Here is a 16,627-nt window from a genome sequence, read left to right on the forward strand (position 1 = left end):
TATCATTCTAATATGACTAGCAATGCTTAAGCGATTCATGTTTTATTTGCCAATCTTATTCCATCGTTCATTCCGCATGAATACTGTAAACACTTTCGCTTCTTATTTTACATTATATTTCCTTTCCATTTGTAAACAAGATTGAATTATAAGTGGTAAACATTTTGTTGCATTTCACATTAAAATCAGCTATTCTGTTCACCAGAAGGAACAACCTAGACATCATCTAAGGAAGGTTCTGACTGACTATACGCAGATATCCCCTAAGCGCATTTCTTTCTACTGTTCATACGAAGTGAATGTCATAATTTTCATTCTATTATGACCAGCCAATGTTAAAATCATAATGATGGTTGAAACAATCCGAATTCTTGATAAGTATTTATGTTTAAGATGTTCTAAAACTGAGCCTGTATAATTTTAATTACATAGAAGTGCTTGGTCAGAAGCGGTAAACATGCAGACATACATTTTTAGGATGGCATAGACACTTTGGTGTAAAGTATTGAATCTAGAAGTTACATTTATATCAAACATTTCTTTATATTATGTAATTGATATCTGTTATGAATATGCAGTATAAAATGTTTCTTGTCATAATTTATCCTCTTAAATAAAGAATAACGTTAATTACAAGTGGCTTTCAGTAGAACATAAAAAAAACGTCAGAACAACGTCAAACATTTTCAGATTGCAAAAATAGGTAGTGACGAAATTCACCATATATTTGTTATTGTAACATCATTGGCTAGTTTTTCTTGCCAACTTAACAAACAAGAAGTTAAAGATCTCTGTATATTTTGCGATACAGAATGGTTGATATGCGCACCATTTAGACAGCGCTCTGACATCAATTTTGACATCTAGTTGCCATATGATGTCCGGTTCATTTCTTCTCAAATAAAATTCAGCCCATCATAACTGTGATAAAACTGTTTCAATGAATTTTTAAGAATGAAGATAAGCAAGGCTTTCCTGATGTTTGTTGTCTAGTTTTCAACGGTTCAACGTTCCGATGCTCAGATATTAAATGACTAGGGCGTTCAATTCCTGCGCATCTGAACTGTTGGACGACAAACTGAAGGCCTTGATCATTTGTTATATCATGTGTCAAAATTATAAAAAAAAATATTGATCTAAGTTAAGATTGTACTAAAACGAGCCAGTAAAAACTAAAAAATAGAAACTGGTAAATTTGTATGAAGTCAAAACTCTTAATATACTTGTGAACCTTAAATCATGTTATTATTAAACAAATTGCAATACAACCTCTCCAGAGCGGCCCTCTCTTAAGCAAAAACTCTCTATAGCAGCATGGCCCTCTCTTAAGCAAAAACCTCTCTATAGCAGCATCATCAAAATTTCCCTAAGCAAAATTTACTATCAAAATTAACTGTTTGCAACAACAACCTTTACATAACAGTCAGTATTTGTATCTTCCAAAGGGTATCACTCTACAGAGGTTCAAACTTACAGAAACAACTCGTGTTAAATTTATGACGCTGCCAACTTATAAATGGTTAGCATAACAGAGGGTTTAAGTTATTCGAAGTCGCCCAAAGTTTATCTGAAGGCCAGCTTTCAGTGTACGTTTTCCTTCTTTGCCAACATATGATTTCTGGAATGTTATCAATTCTGCATGTTTGATTAACCAGAACATGTAGAATAAAGGCTGTATTCAGTGTGCGGAAATAAAAATCATTTTAAGAGAAAATTGACAACCGTTGAATAAACTGCAATGGTTACGTAACTGTTTGCCTAAAGTTGAAATGTGATATTTAAACGTTAAACCCAAACACACACACATATAAACATCTGACATATGTTAAATAATCATGACAATTAAAAAAAATGTTTTAAAACCACCTTTACAGTCACAGATCTCTTTAATCAATGACACATATCTCAAAAACAAGCACACGGACATGCAGTTTCTTTCACGGTATTAAAGACTATGGCCGTATAATTATTTTACACTTCTGCCTCCCCACCCGCCTTGCTTTGGGAAACAATTTTTGTCGAACAATTATATTGCTACAATGATAAATGCATCCATGAGTTAAAAATTGCTTGTGCTATATGTCATTAATCTGTGAAAGTCTGAGAGTGTTGTTAAATGTTGCAGAAAAACTAAAAATGAAAATAAAACCTTTTAAGGGGTAAGGATGTATCTATGACAAACACCTTTTTGGCACGCCCTAAAGTTGCGAATGTTCCTAAAAATGTTGCAGACCAGTACAAATAAATTCAACCATTAACTTTGTATGGGAAAATGTTTAGTTTGGCACCACCTCCTGAAGGTTTTTGTGTTTTTCCTCTATGTATCACGACAAGTGCAAATAAACTGGACCTAAAGGGTGATTTCAACGGAGGGAACAAATTGGGACATCCCTCCTTAAAGTCTGGGGGAGTGTTTTTCTGCAAGTGCAAATGGATTTCAACCTTTGGGGTAAGGGATCAGGGGGAAAAACCCCGTTTTGTATCCCCCTCTTTTAAATAAAAAGTAAAAAAATAAAGTAATTCGCTCATCCCCCCCCCCCCCCCCCCCCCCCAAAAAAAAAAACATGAATTTCCTTTGACAATAATAACGGGAAATTTCACAGATAGTAGAAAAATTGTTGAGAAAAACAAGTCCTACACTGACAGAGTATATTGGGAAAAACATTCTTTTTTAAATAACTTTTAAAGGGTAATGGCTACATGATTGTAATTTCACTAAGGCAGAGGATAATTCAATGAAAAAAGGAAACATTCCCCAACACCTACCCCCCGTGATGGCCGGTCAAAAGAAATTGTGTAGCTATGTTTTTTTATATGTTGACTACGGGCAAGTGTAGCTATGAATTTTTTATGTGACAACAGGCAATTGTGTAGCTTTTTAAGTCTATATGTTGACTACAGGCAATTTTTTATGTTGACAACACAATTGTGTGTATGTAATTTTATATTTGATACGGGCAACTGTTAGCTATTAATTTTATATTTGACAAAGGCAATTGTGTAGCTATGTGATTTTATTTTTGCTACAGGCAATTGTGTGCTTTTATTTTTATTTTGTTGACAACGGCAATATCCTATAAGTAACCGATGTAACGAAGGTTTTTTTTGTAAGTAAGGGAAATCTTTTCTTCGAAAGGTTTCTTTGCCTTTGACTCATTGACCCCAAAAACAAAAAGGCCCCCGTACTTTACGACGGCATTCTTGATAACATTCACCCATGATTTTTAACGTATAAAGGATTTTAAATAAATATATTATCAGTAATTTTCATATTTTTTTTGTTCGGCCTTATGTTTTCCTGTCAGTATGTGTACCACGCAAAAAAACTTTTAAAATACGGAAAAGCCATGCTTTTTCCATTGTTTTTTTTGTATGCGCATGTCAGACAAAGGCGTTAACGCGACAGCGATATTTTTCGAGGGGTTGACACGACAATCAACAACATGTGATGATGAGCAAAGGGCCAAAACAAGCGGAAGTAATAGCGAATTTTTGTCAGTGCTGTCGTAGATCAAAATCACAACGGGATCGTAATCGTGTCTTCGTGATCGTCCCTTTCCGTCTTCGGATCTACCTTCGCGTCTTCGTGATCGTACCTTTCGCGTCTTCGGATCGTACCTTCGTGTTTTTCGTGATCGTACCCACGTTTCGTCATCGTGTTTTCTTCCTCACCATGACATTTTCAATGGCCCTAAGGGGGACACCGTACAAACCCGTAGATTTCGATGTATATGGATATGATTTAAATATTTATGATAGAGTTAACCCTGTGGGCCCAGAAAAATTTTTGTGTCCTTTAAGTATTTGTCTCGATTTCGAACATTTTATCGACGTTGTCTTTAAAATGTCATAAAGTCATCATAAAATTATAAAATTAAGAAATATAAAAACCGACCAACTTGTTTAACTTTTTTCCCCAAACCGAAGATGGCGGAAATTGTGATTTTTTATAATACAGAACAAACAAAAATTGTCAGGTTTGATAACAATGAAAGAGAAAAATTTCAATTCACATGACTGGTGATATAAGCTGTACGAAAGTTTAAAAACAGATTTTTTATCAGGGTTTGCTGTTTTGCATTCATTCCAAAAGGTGATTAGATTACAGATTATACATAAAAAGAAAAAAAGTGACAAAAAAACAAAACAAAAAAGACTGGGAAATGTTAATATAGTTATCCCGTAATCGCACATACGAAGAATATTCCTCCGGCCACTAATCGATGCGGTCGATTTTTTATATAGAAATAAAAAAGGGAGAAACCATTTTATTAAAATAAAAAAAATTACTAAAAATAAAAAACCCTTAGGTGCAAAAAAATTACCAAAGTTCAACTTTTATTCATCAAAGGGTTTTTTTAATTAAATTTTATTTTAAATTTTTTGTTTCTTTCTTCGCATAAAGTTTGATGCCATCTTTTTCGTCATTTTTTCCCCTTCTTTTTTTTTTAAAAAATGTGAAAAAAATTCTACACGCGTTTTTTTCAAAATTTTTTGTATAAAACCATTGATATGAAAGCTTGGGTGCAAAAACTTTCCTACTCTCATTGTTTTTATCTTTTGAATGATATTTATTTCATTTTTGTGAAATAAAAATTTGATTCGTTCTCAGATGGTTTATTTTACTAATTTCAAGAAAAAATAAATTCGCGGCATTTGTTGTTGTAGTATCCCTAACGGTACCTGTGCGCAAATTTTCCCGGGCCCAATACTCGAAGCGAGGTTAAAGGACCCCGCAGTAAAAAAAAGCAGTTTCAAGAACTGCAGAGGTGTAAATAAAAGACGGTTGTTTGAAAAAATGTGGGGATCTGCCTTCACGGGGAATTCTATATAAAAAGTTCGGGAGTCTGCCCTTTACGAACTTGCTATATGAATGCGGGGTCGCTTTAGGAACTTGCAAAATGTTGGGGCTGCCTTCAGGAACTTGTATATGAAGTTCGGGAGTCTGCCTTCCGGAACTTGCTAATAAATGTCCCGGGGGTCTGCCTTACGGAAATTGCTATGTGTTCGGGATCGCCCTTACGGAATTGCTATATGAATGTCCCGGGAGTCGCCTTCACGGAAACTTGCTATTAAATGTCCGGGGGTTTTGCCTTCACGGGGTTGCTATATAAAAGTTTGGGGGTTGCCTACACGGAACTTGCTATATAATGTCGGGATCTGCCCTTTCCGGGAAATTCTATTGAAAATTTTGGGGGGTCTCATTTCACGGGAAATTTCTATATAAAAGTTCGGGAGCTGCCTTCACGGGAATTGTATATTATTTCTTTTGAATGCAGGCAAAAAATTTAAAAATTTAACCCAAACAATTTTACAAAATAGGGGAAGCGTTGACGGTGTAAGCTTGAGTGGTGTTTGCCATTTGGGTTCTATAATACTTTTTCCAAAAAATTTTTAAAAGGAACATTTTTTTAATATAAGGTTTGAAAAACAAGTTTTTCGGAACGTAAGAAATTAAACTAATCTTTTTTGTATTTTTTTCAGCAATGACAAAGAAATATTTTAAAGACTAAAACGTCAAAATTTTACGCTATTAATGTGAAAGGGATATTGAAAAAATTTCAAGTATGGTGCTGCCGTACTATTTTGTTATGATAACGTTCACATAGTAGGGACTTTTTGTGTTTGTCATTGCTTGGGAGTACCGCACTTGGATAAAAGCCATAGGGAAAATAATTATCGTACTCAAAAACCCTTCGCCGGCCGGGGAACCTTTGTGTATTATATATGATACATTTTAAAAAATTTTTTATTATTGATTTAATTCAAAAATTTCTTTAAAAGCTTTTTAAACCTGATGTTATATCCTTAAAGTCATTTAATTCTTTTAGCTTTTTTCACCAACATGGGATAAAAAATCGGAACCCTTATAATTTTTCGGGCAATATTTTGTTCTTTGAATGCCTCCCCTTTTTATACATTTTGGATCCTCGGTTATTACGAAAGTCATATCATTTTAGCTACATGACGACGGGGAATGCCTATGGTCACGGCATTTTAAAGTAATTGGCGGAAATAGCCGATGTTGACGTCAATTACCTTAAACCCCCAAGGGGAAACTACTCTTTCAGTACTTTGAATACACTGAAAAACCCCCATTTGACAACTTACTTTTAAAAAGTTTTTTTCCCGTTGAAGAGGACGGACAATTTGATTTTTTTTTTTTTTTCTTAAGGGGTAATTTCTTTCTAAAAATTCATTATTTTATAAATTTTAATTTTAAAAATTTGGGTTCTCGCTTTTTTTAATTAAAATTTTTTTGGTATCTGTTAGCTAATAATGCCTTTTTTTGTACTTTAACGTTTTTTTTTTCGACGAAGGCGCTGTTTTAAACTCTAAGTCTGTTTTTAAAGTACGCGACGTCGCTTGTACCTAAATTAAGTTGTATGGAAAAGTTTTATGTTTTTCTGGGATTCTAGGATGGTTAGTAGTGTCGCCCAAAAACCCAAAGAAACTTACGTTTTCTAACGTTACAAAATTGAACCCCGCTAACACATCATTTTTGCGACGTCAAAGGGTTTGGAAAAAGGTCCCCCAAATACTAACCGAGAAAATATTTTTTTTTTTTTTTTTGCTGTCTTTTTTGGGTTTTAAGTAGTATTTGATTTATCTTTTAAAAGATACACCTAAAAAAACGAACAAATCCGGGAATATACAAATGACTGCAACTATTGAGTAAAACAGTAAAAATAGATTTAAAACGTTGGAAAAACCAAAAATTTTTATTATTCTTTAAATAGGGAAGTAGCCAACAAGATCAATTCCCCTTTTAACGGGTTCTTAAAAAATTTTAGAGCACCCAGAAATTTATCCATTTTGAAAATGAAACAAAACCCGTTTTAGTTGCTAAATATTTTTCCGTGACAATGCCCCAATTTTTTTTGCAAATGGGGTCCCGGGGGTTTTTAAAGTTTTTTTTTTTTTTTTTTTAATATAAGAATCATGAAAGTCATGGTTTTGATGGCGAAAAATGATAAGTTTTACCTTTTTAATAAAATACATTTTGAAAAAAAATCTGTAACAAAATTTTGTCCCTGTAATTTAATTATATTTTTCAATAAACAATACAATTTCAAAGAAACCCAAAAATTATGAGCTTACCGCATCAACATTTTTATATTTTTATAGCACTGTATATAGAACGTTCTTATTGTGGCCGGATACCCAATGTGGGGTACGTGAGTGAATGGGCGGGCAGTGAGGGTGGGGTTGGGGGCCCTTTCATTCATCGGAAGAATAGAATGTGCATACCGCTTTGTTTTTTTTTAGGTTAAAAATATTAAAATTTTCGGGGGACAGGTGATAGAAGCACGGGAAAACGTCTCTTTGTATTGCATAAATACATGATATAAAGAAGACAGGTACATTTTCTGAAAAAAACCCCTCAATACTTCCCCCGAAATTTTTGGGCAAAAAAAATCATGGTGAAAAAAGGTAAATTTTTTAAACGGGTAAATTGATTTTTTTTTCAATCAAAACCATCCGTGTAAATAATTTCATTTTCAAAATTGTTTGCACTTTCGAAAAAAAACACAGAGTTTGTTTTAATTTGAAATAAACCCCAAAAAAAACCCAGATATAAAAACTTAAAGAGTTATCGTGTTTTATTGCTATCATTGATTTTTCTTAACAAAAAACATTTTGATGGGGGCTGATTTTGCCCTCGTTTGGCTTTGGCGCGTTTGCGGGCCCAAAACCGCCAACACGCCAGGGCGACAAATTTTAGCGCCAAAACGACAAAAACCCAAATTTTTGGTTTTTGGGGCGTTCATTGTCGTGTTGGCGCCCCGCAAATGCGCCCAAAAACACAAAAGAACGCGCAAAGCGACAAATAGGATTTTTTGTTTGGCGCGTATAAATTTTCGTTTGGGTCTTTGGCCCCCGCAAACGCCAACGCGCCAACACGCCAAGACGACAAATGAATGTGCCAAAACGACAAATATGGATTTTGTCGTCTTGGCGTGTATAATTGTCATCCTGGCGTGTTGGCGCCCTGCAAACGCGCTAAGACGCCAAAATGCCAGAACAACAACTTACCAATTTAGAGTGTTGGCGCCCCCACCAGAACGACAAATGCCTTGTTTGTCCACAGGTGTCTGAAGCTCAATCAATAAAATATATATGCAGGTTAGATCTCTTGAAGAGATCGTAGATCTCTGAAAGAGATCCAGGTTGGCAACTTCACGGCTCGATTCGATTTTTTAAACGGCGATTTTGAAGGCAAATGACGTTGGATTTTTGTCTATGATACACCATCCCAAAGAGAAAGAAATAAATTTTGTACGTACTTATACGTCTATGACTGATTTCATATATAGAATACACATATAGCAAATAAATTACATAAAATGTTCTGGTATTCGGCCATTCCGTATCAACTTCCGGTCCGTCGGAGAGAATGTATCCCCTTAGCAACAAATTAAGAATCTTTCATCCAAAATGTCTACGAACAAGGAGGACGAGCGTTGTTCAAACTCGTAAAAACTGGACATAGCGTCATTTTATATGGTCGTTGTGGAACAGAAAGAACATTTATTGCTACCCGGGTTTTGAAACATACAGCAATTTAAGAGTGTAAAGTGTACAGTACCTGACACATTTTGGAAGCTGAATGTCCGATTGCCAAAGTTATCAAGAATATGTTTTACACGAAATCTCCAATAACATAGTTATTTCCAAAGTCCATTTACACGGTGCACAATCACGTGGTCTATGACGTCATGCTATAGGTATCGCGCCAAGAATTTTGCCAACAAAGGTTTCATTCAAGAAGGGAAATTTCGTGGTAAGTATTTTGTTACGTTTTTGTAAAATGTCTTTAGTATGTTGCAAGTCCTTTTATGGGTGCGTACCTCGTTTCACATAGCATCTGCCCGTTGTCTGCTTTAGTTTGGCTGAAATACGGGACAAACTGCCCAAAATCTCAAAATCGCTCTTGCTATTGCTCCAAGCTGATTCCAGAACCGCATTAAAACAGCTTTTGTTGCTAAAGTTTTGGTTGGCCGTTTTGGTTGGTACTTTCTGTCTAAAAACATCCGTTTGATGATTATTTTTCAGTTAAATGTGTTATTTTCAGGTAAAACCAAGAAAAAAGATGTGTTTCGGAAAGTTCTGGAGTAAATGTATCGCAACAAGCGAACGTGATCTTATTAGTCCGTTTCCCATCAGTTTTCATACGTTAATCAAGGGCATATCACTCTTTCATCTAAACACGATTGTCAGTCGAATTTATCTTGTGTATAATGCGAGTTTATAGGCAAAACACGGGGGCAAAAAAAATGCCATCGCGGCTAGTTTTAAAAGATTAAATGATGTTACAACAATCTAAAATTTTAACTTGGAATTTAAGGCATTGCCCCCTTTAAATTTTCACAATTACGCTTGGTACTCTTTCATTGAAATACGCTATGGAAATAAAATTTTTAGGCAAAACAGGGAGCTAAGATTATGCTACTGAGAAAGATCAATGATATCGCTCAGGCTTAACCTTTCTTAAGCCATTTTGTCATTTAAATCAAATATCTTTAGAAAGTACTGTACAGATTATAACAAATTTCAATGGGCAAATCAATACATCTGAAAATAATTATTTTAAGATACATGTATGGGGTCCCAAGAAAAAACGAAATGGTTAAATGTTAATGCAAATGCTAAATTAAGTATTTGATACTTTTATTTTAAGAAAATATAAGAATTGGATTATACGAGCTATTACAGGTCCTTTTACTATCGAACTAGTCGGGAGACTGTTTTAAAGCTGGTGGAAAAATTATGAGCGACTAGCAGATGACAGGTCCATACGTGTGCCCACTAATAAACGTTGTTATTGGAAGACAGGAAATTTACAATGAAACCCTCTGTAGAGCAAGACCCTTTGGATACAAATTTGATGTTATGTAGAGGTTGTTGTTCTGGGGGGAAAATTTGATAGTATATTTCAGCTGGGGAAATTTTGATATGTTGTTTATAGAGGGGGTTTTGTTAACAGAGGGCCGCTCAGGAGAGGTTGTACTGTAACCTATAGTCATTAGAAAATGATAATAACAATAAAATAATGTTAATAGTAATAATTAAAAATAATACCATTCCCAAAAATTATTATTATTTTATAATGATAATAATAGGGGAATTTAGTCTGTAAACTCCTGAAATAACCTTTGCACCGGCAAAAACAAAAATTCATAAGAAAGGGCCCGTCATAGTACAAATAATTGAATAAATTGAAGAGACCAGTCGAAAGCAAGACAAACAAAACAACACTCGATTTGAGTTGTTCATAAGGAACTATGAGCAAAACAAAATATCGACGCCCTTGGCAAGGGCCGTTAGCATTTACATGTATGTATTCATTTGCTTTGGGATTAAATCGACATGTTATAGCGGGCACACGACACGTCACATCTGCATTATAATAAGTTTATTTGAATCTTAAAAGACTTACAGTTTTTTTTCTTTATTTTTTTGTTGTTTCAGGGGCCACGACTTTGGTCGCTAAAAGAGAACTAGGGGCCTTGTGCATAAAAAGGTAGCTACTATGAGCATGGGACAGGAATGCTGTTAAAAAGGATCCTTGGTGTTTCGTGGGACAGCGTGCAGGCGGAATGAAATTCGCTTTAAGAATTGGACTCGACAACTGATGTTTACACAGATGTTGGCGTGTTAATTGACATTTCTTCTTTTAGACTAAAATTCAGATGCTGACATCGGAAGTTTTTTTAAAAATTTATTTCAGACATTATCATGAATTTCTTTATGTTGAAATTTTAGTTTTTACACAGTTAACTCTTAAGCCTTTATCCCATGTTCATGATGCAGATTGAACTTTTCGTTTAAACATTTGTAACATTTTCCCAATAACACATTCCAGAACTGTCAGCTTCAATTTTATTTTTTTTAAAAGACATGTAACTTATGTAAAATAATACGTACCAATGATTTTTAAATTAATGTTTATGCCCCGAAAAATTCAGAAAGTCAGAAAATTAGATAGTAACAGCGATATTTGACTTTATCAAAATCTTTAACCAAAACATTCTTAGTTGAAACGGACATAACTCTGTCAAATTCAAACAAAGAAGCAGGAATTGGTTTCGTGGTGTAGACTTTGATAGCAAATAACTATTTTATGTTAAAAGTCAATGGCTTTGTTTAGTAACAGATATTTGAATTTGAAAGCCGCTTAAGAAACAAAACAATAGAGAGGCACGAGGGTTGCATCATGCCAAAAATGCTATTTGAACATTGCCCGAATGCACCACTAAAATTCGAGATCAACATGTCTTCATCAATTTTTCAAAGTTTCACTGGTTTAAATTACACAAACATTCCTGCGACGTTCCCCTTATTTTCGCGTTTCCCGGGAAATTTGGCCTGTGCTTATTCAATGCACCACATTGTTTTGCAGGCAGACTCGGTTGTTTCATGACTGCGCTTGTGCTCGGTGAGTTCGTAACGGGTCACCACCAGTTTAGCCGCAATGTCAGAACTGAAAGTCGGGGATTGTTCTCTCTCTGTCGGGGAGCGTTTTAAGTGTAACTTATGCTCTTTCATCTGAAAATAAATAGAAATAATGCTGTGATATTTTCCCAAAATTTTAATAAAATATATTATGCACTTTTGTCGTAATTATCTGCATATTTGGGACCATGTCTAGATACTCAATTATAGTCATTTTCTTCAGATTGTTGTTTTACAAGAGGAGTTGCCAAAAGTTGTATTGGCGGCCGTCCTCTAGCTGAATGTTGCTGATGCTGATGCAATTGAGCATAGGATAAACAGATCAAATATTTCGTAAATACACTCAAAAACGTAAAGGATCGTTGATAATTTTCCATTGATTTACAAGTAAACTGTTTCATTTTTTAACCAGCTGTATGTAATTTCAGTATTTATTCCCCTTAATAAACTGATTCATACACTAAGTTCTTCGGTCATTAAGTTATTCCTACTGGTTTAGTGTGTCACGCGCTTCTTCGAGAGTCCAAGGTATAAAATTTAAAATGTTTTAATTTTAAAGAAAATGCACATTATTTTCAAAAGCTTCTGAATGTTTTTCAAAACTAAAAGTTCAAGCTTCGCATATTGGCCCATTTTCTGTCCATTTGCTAACAGTATAAATTACAGAAAATAGTTACCAATGCCTATCGAGAGCTGAACCCCTAGGGAAACGTTTCTGTGTGACTTTTCTCGAGCGTATGCAAATTTCGCCTCTGGCGGAAGCCTTCCCACGCTGGCTGCACACTTTTTGTTTAGCTTCATCAGCCATTCTGCGTTTGAAATGAAAATAAAAAACACCGTTAGCCATTTATTTATCATGATTGAGAAAAAAGCTAATTTGGAAATTGAATATAAAGCTGTAAACTGGGTTGATTTGGGGAGGAAATTTTTTAGAGATTTTTAAATTTGAATATTTAGCGCTGCGTTAAGCAAGAAATAATTATTACGCTTGTGTCTTGAATGTGTGCTCAAGTGAAAATCGCGTATATAAAAAAATAATAGCCTCGCGATTACCGCTCTGTTTTAAAACACATAACTATTTATAATGCTTCAAACCCTTTTTTTTTATCCTGAAAATTAGCTCAAACCTTCAAGCCCCGTCATTGCACTAAAGTTATCTTTATCTTTTAGAACTTGCCGCATATCTTATCTTTTTATCCTTGGTTTTTCATGAAAATAACACCTTTAATGTGAAAAAATAATAAATCAGGGGATTTGAAGACAAAATACCCAAACAAACGGCCTTTTGAAGACTTTAGCAAGAGAAGCTGGTTTTATCGGTTCTGGATCGCTTGGAGCAATAGCAAGAGGGGATTTTTGAGATTTTGGTCAGTTTGCCCGTTTTCAGCCAAACTAAAGCAGACACGGGCAGATGCTGTGTGATCGGAGGTACGCATCTTAAAGGACTTGCAACATACTAAAGACATTTTACAAAAATTCGTAACAAAATACTTACCACGAATTTTCTTCTTGGATCGACGCTTTGTTGACTAAAAATTCTTGGCGCGATACCTATAACATGACGTCATAGACCACGTGATTGTGCACCGTGATTTATCACATTTTATCGCAAATGACATTATAAACATGGCTGCAACAATTTCCAAGTACTATGTATGTGACGTCATTTGTTATCTACGTCAGTAATGAAATGAAACCACTGAGGCCCGTCAAGGGTTTATTATTCAGTTTTGTGTATCCTGTGGGAAAGAAAATTGATGCTCTGGAAATTATCGTTACTCAGACCGCTGGATGCATAGCACGAATTACTTTTTGGATAATTAACAAGAAATTAGAAAAAAAAAAACAATTGGAGAGATAATTATGTAAATGTATGGAGAAAAATATCTAAAAAGCAACTCAGGCGCGTAGCTGGAAATTTTTCATAGTACGCAGGCGTGGTAAAGAGGTTATAGGTATTTGTCCCGCTATATTTTTAAAATTTAGAACGGCAAATCATGCATTTTGTTTATATATTTGAAGTAAAAACATTGTTAAATATATTTATATCTTGGGAAAAATTTTCATTCGAAATGTATAGATCTAATTTTACTAGACTACACGCCTGTGAATATATGCACCACATCTGCAATTTGCGACTTTTTTTATTACAGATTTTTTTTTAAATTTCATTACAATTTCCATAATTCTCACAGAAGAATTTTTATTGACGGGTGGTGGGGTCCATCGGAAAAATCATAATTATGGGTGGTGGGGGGCTATCAGAAAATCACAAAATTTTTGGGTGGTTGTCCTCACAAAAACGTCTTTATGGGTGGTGGGTTGATTGTAAAAAATATGGGGGTGTGGGTAGGTGTTTGGGTCACCTCTCTTAATTAATTTACGTACATTTTTTTTCTTTTTAACGACAAGTCGCTACTTTACTGACCGCGATACATGGAATGCAAATTTTTACATCACCCATCTAAAAAATATGATCTTTCTTTTTATTATTTCTGTTCATTAAATATTTCATTTTTCTCGTTGAATTCGGAGTCTGGTGATACGTACAGCGTCCTTAATCGCGAAAAGTATGTCAATCAACATTTCCCGATGTAAAAAGATCGTGTCATCGATTATATCTCGCACTTGGGGTAGAAGTGAATAAAATCTGTGGAGACCCATTGATACTTCTTTTTCATTGCATTGTGTATTCTGACTGGCACGTGACGCGTATATGAAATCGAGGCCTGTTTGAAACGAAAAGATGCGGAACTGAGTAAAAATTCTTTGCATGAGATCATTTTTCCTAAAATTAGTCGAATTTTTCCATTTCACGCAAAAAATACTTTAAACAGCCGTACAAAATTATATGTTTATATGTTAATAAATGAATGGTACCGATTTCCTATTATCCCATGCCGACGTAATTATCGTCATCATCATTTGACTCAGGTATTTCAATATATTTGCGAGCATTTGCCGATTCGGAAACTTTTTCTTTTCAAGAAACATGTAAGTCGCTAAGGAAACCCCCATCATAATATTCCCCACAGATTCTCATTTTAAATTTTGGGAAGTCACTAATGTCGCACACAATCATATTTACTGCAGTATTTACGTTTGAGTTTTATTTGCTAATACGTGGCCTAACATGGATTTGACTATTAAGCTGTTGCACACGCAGTGTCGAATTGTTCTGTTAAATCTCTTATGTATCAATGAGTTAAAAATGCAAAAATCCCCAACATCAATTTCTTTAAAATTACTTGAATGATTTATGTTGAGCATGATTTAAAAAAAAAGCCACGTGTTCATTGATTTCCAATCATATTTTGCCTCCCGATTTAAGCAAATGATAGATAGACCTATCATAAATGAGTGCATTTCTGCAGTTTAAAGTTTTAATGACAAAGCCAGCATCGTAAAAAGAATTTTTGACGCGAAATATGTATTTCTTTCCTAAAACATAACCCGCCTTAATTATTTCCGTTTTTATGTTTAAATAGTATGTGGCCCAAAAAAAACTCTTGAAAGTTGTTACTTTCGCGTTTAGCCATTTAAAGACCTGACCTTGAGATTTTCGCTTGGAGTTTGGTCATATTTTGAACATCAGAACACGGTTTTTTTTTAATCTGTCTTAATGCCAAATCAAAAGAGAGAGGAGAGGAGAGAGAGAGAGAGTGAGAGAAAACATGCTCGGTTGGAAATCAAACCCGAACCCCCGCGGCAATAAAATTTTCTACGGTCTTGACCAGTACCCATGGAAGAATATGCGCGAACGGTGTTAAATAAATGTAAAGCTTTTATGATTAAGACTGTTAACTCTAGAATCCCGATTTTGAATGGAAAAACCCCAAAAACAAAATGATTCTTTCGTGTTTTTATAACATAATCTGTCAGTAAATAAGTTTTAAAACTTTAAGAAATATATAGCAATAACTTTCCGATATCTATTTTTTTTTGTCGTACGATCTGGTGGTCAGTGCCCTTTATTTACAAGTTTACTAAACATGTACTGCGTGAAATCGTTATTCTAAAAACGGATGACTAAATTTCCATTGGACATGAATCCATGTGTGCTACATCAAAGAAGTATAAATACATTTATTTTTATAGCTCTTTGGCTGGTTCGATATATACATTTTTGTACGCTGTTCGGCAGATTTTCTGATGTTTAGTTGAACACACCTAGATGTGAACGCTAAAATGGAACGTGAATAATAAAATAATCAGCCCTTTTCGAATAAAAATCCTGTTTAAAATGCGTAAATTTCGGGCCGATGAATTTCTTGTTTGAACCGGAAAGCAGACGTTTCTTCTTTGTATTTTGGGCGGGAAAACTGCAAAGTGCATTTCCACGATGCTCCTTGTGTGCTTATTTGTAAATAACGTATTGGCGTTATATTTTCGCGTTTCCGAATGGTTAACGTGTTGAAACTTTCATATATTATAAAAAAAATGCTCTACAACCCAAAACAAAATGATGCTTAAGAGCTTGAATTTTTATCGCGTCTGTACGTCCGTGACAGGCTCTGAAATGTTGAATTTATAATATCTTTTATTAGAGTTCTTAATGTCGGAAACCCCCCTAACCTTGGTCACGGATCCGCGGGGTCGTGAGTTCGATCCGGGTGGAGGTATGTCCTTACCTTGATTCATGTGGGAGAGTTGGCAAAAAGGTTTGTACTGGTGCAGAATCCAGGAACACTGGTTTGGTTAACTGCCACGTTACATAATGAAATGCTGTTTGGGAAGTTGGCAGTTACTTCGTTTCTTGAAAAGAACAGGTTTGTATGGTCGGAATCCAGGAAAACTGGTTAGGTTAACTGCCGCCCTTACATAACTGAAATACTGTTTGAAAAACGGCGTTAAACCCCAAAACAAACAAACTTAAAAGTCGGAAGCGGTAAAACGTAATGTTTTAGGAAACGTGCTTAAATAAATCTGGTGTGAGGGGTATAAACATTTTTCTATTCTAGCGGCAAATTTTCGAAGCGGAATGAAACATTTGTGACTCTTTGATGTTTTTGAGATATTAGAAAGGGGAAAAACGGTAATGCTTCCGTCATTGGTTATTTAAAAATATACCTCTTTATGTTTGATTTTCGTATATTTTAATTTATAGGTGGTGGGGGTTTGTGGAAAATTCATAATTATGGGTTGGGGGGTGGGGGGAAAATAAAAAAAC

The 16,627-nt window shown here is 34.8% G+C and overlaps 1 protein-coding gene across 2 annotated transcripts in view; it reads left to right on the plus strand.

Annotated features, from left to right (window-relative positions):
• Positions 1-16,627, plus strand: part of LOC123540064 (uncharacterized) — a 414,957-nt gene that overhangs the window by 109,333 nt on the left and 288,997 nt on the right. The gene's annotated exons all lie outside the window — the stretch shown is intronic.

The sequence above is a fragment of the Mercenaria mercenaria genome, chromosome 16, assembly GCF_021730395.1.
Source record: "Mercenaria mercenaria strain notata chromosome 16, MADL_Memer_1, whole genome shotgun sequence".
Taxonomy (NCBI): Eukaryota; Metazoa; Mollusca; class Bivalvia; order Venerida; family Veneridae; genus Mercenaria; species Mercenaria mercenaria.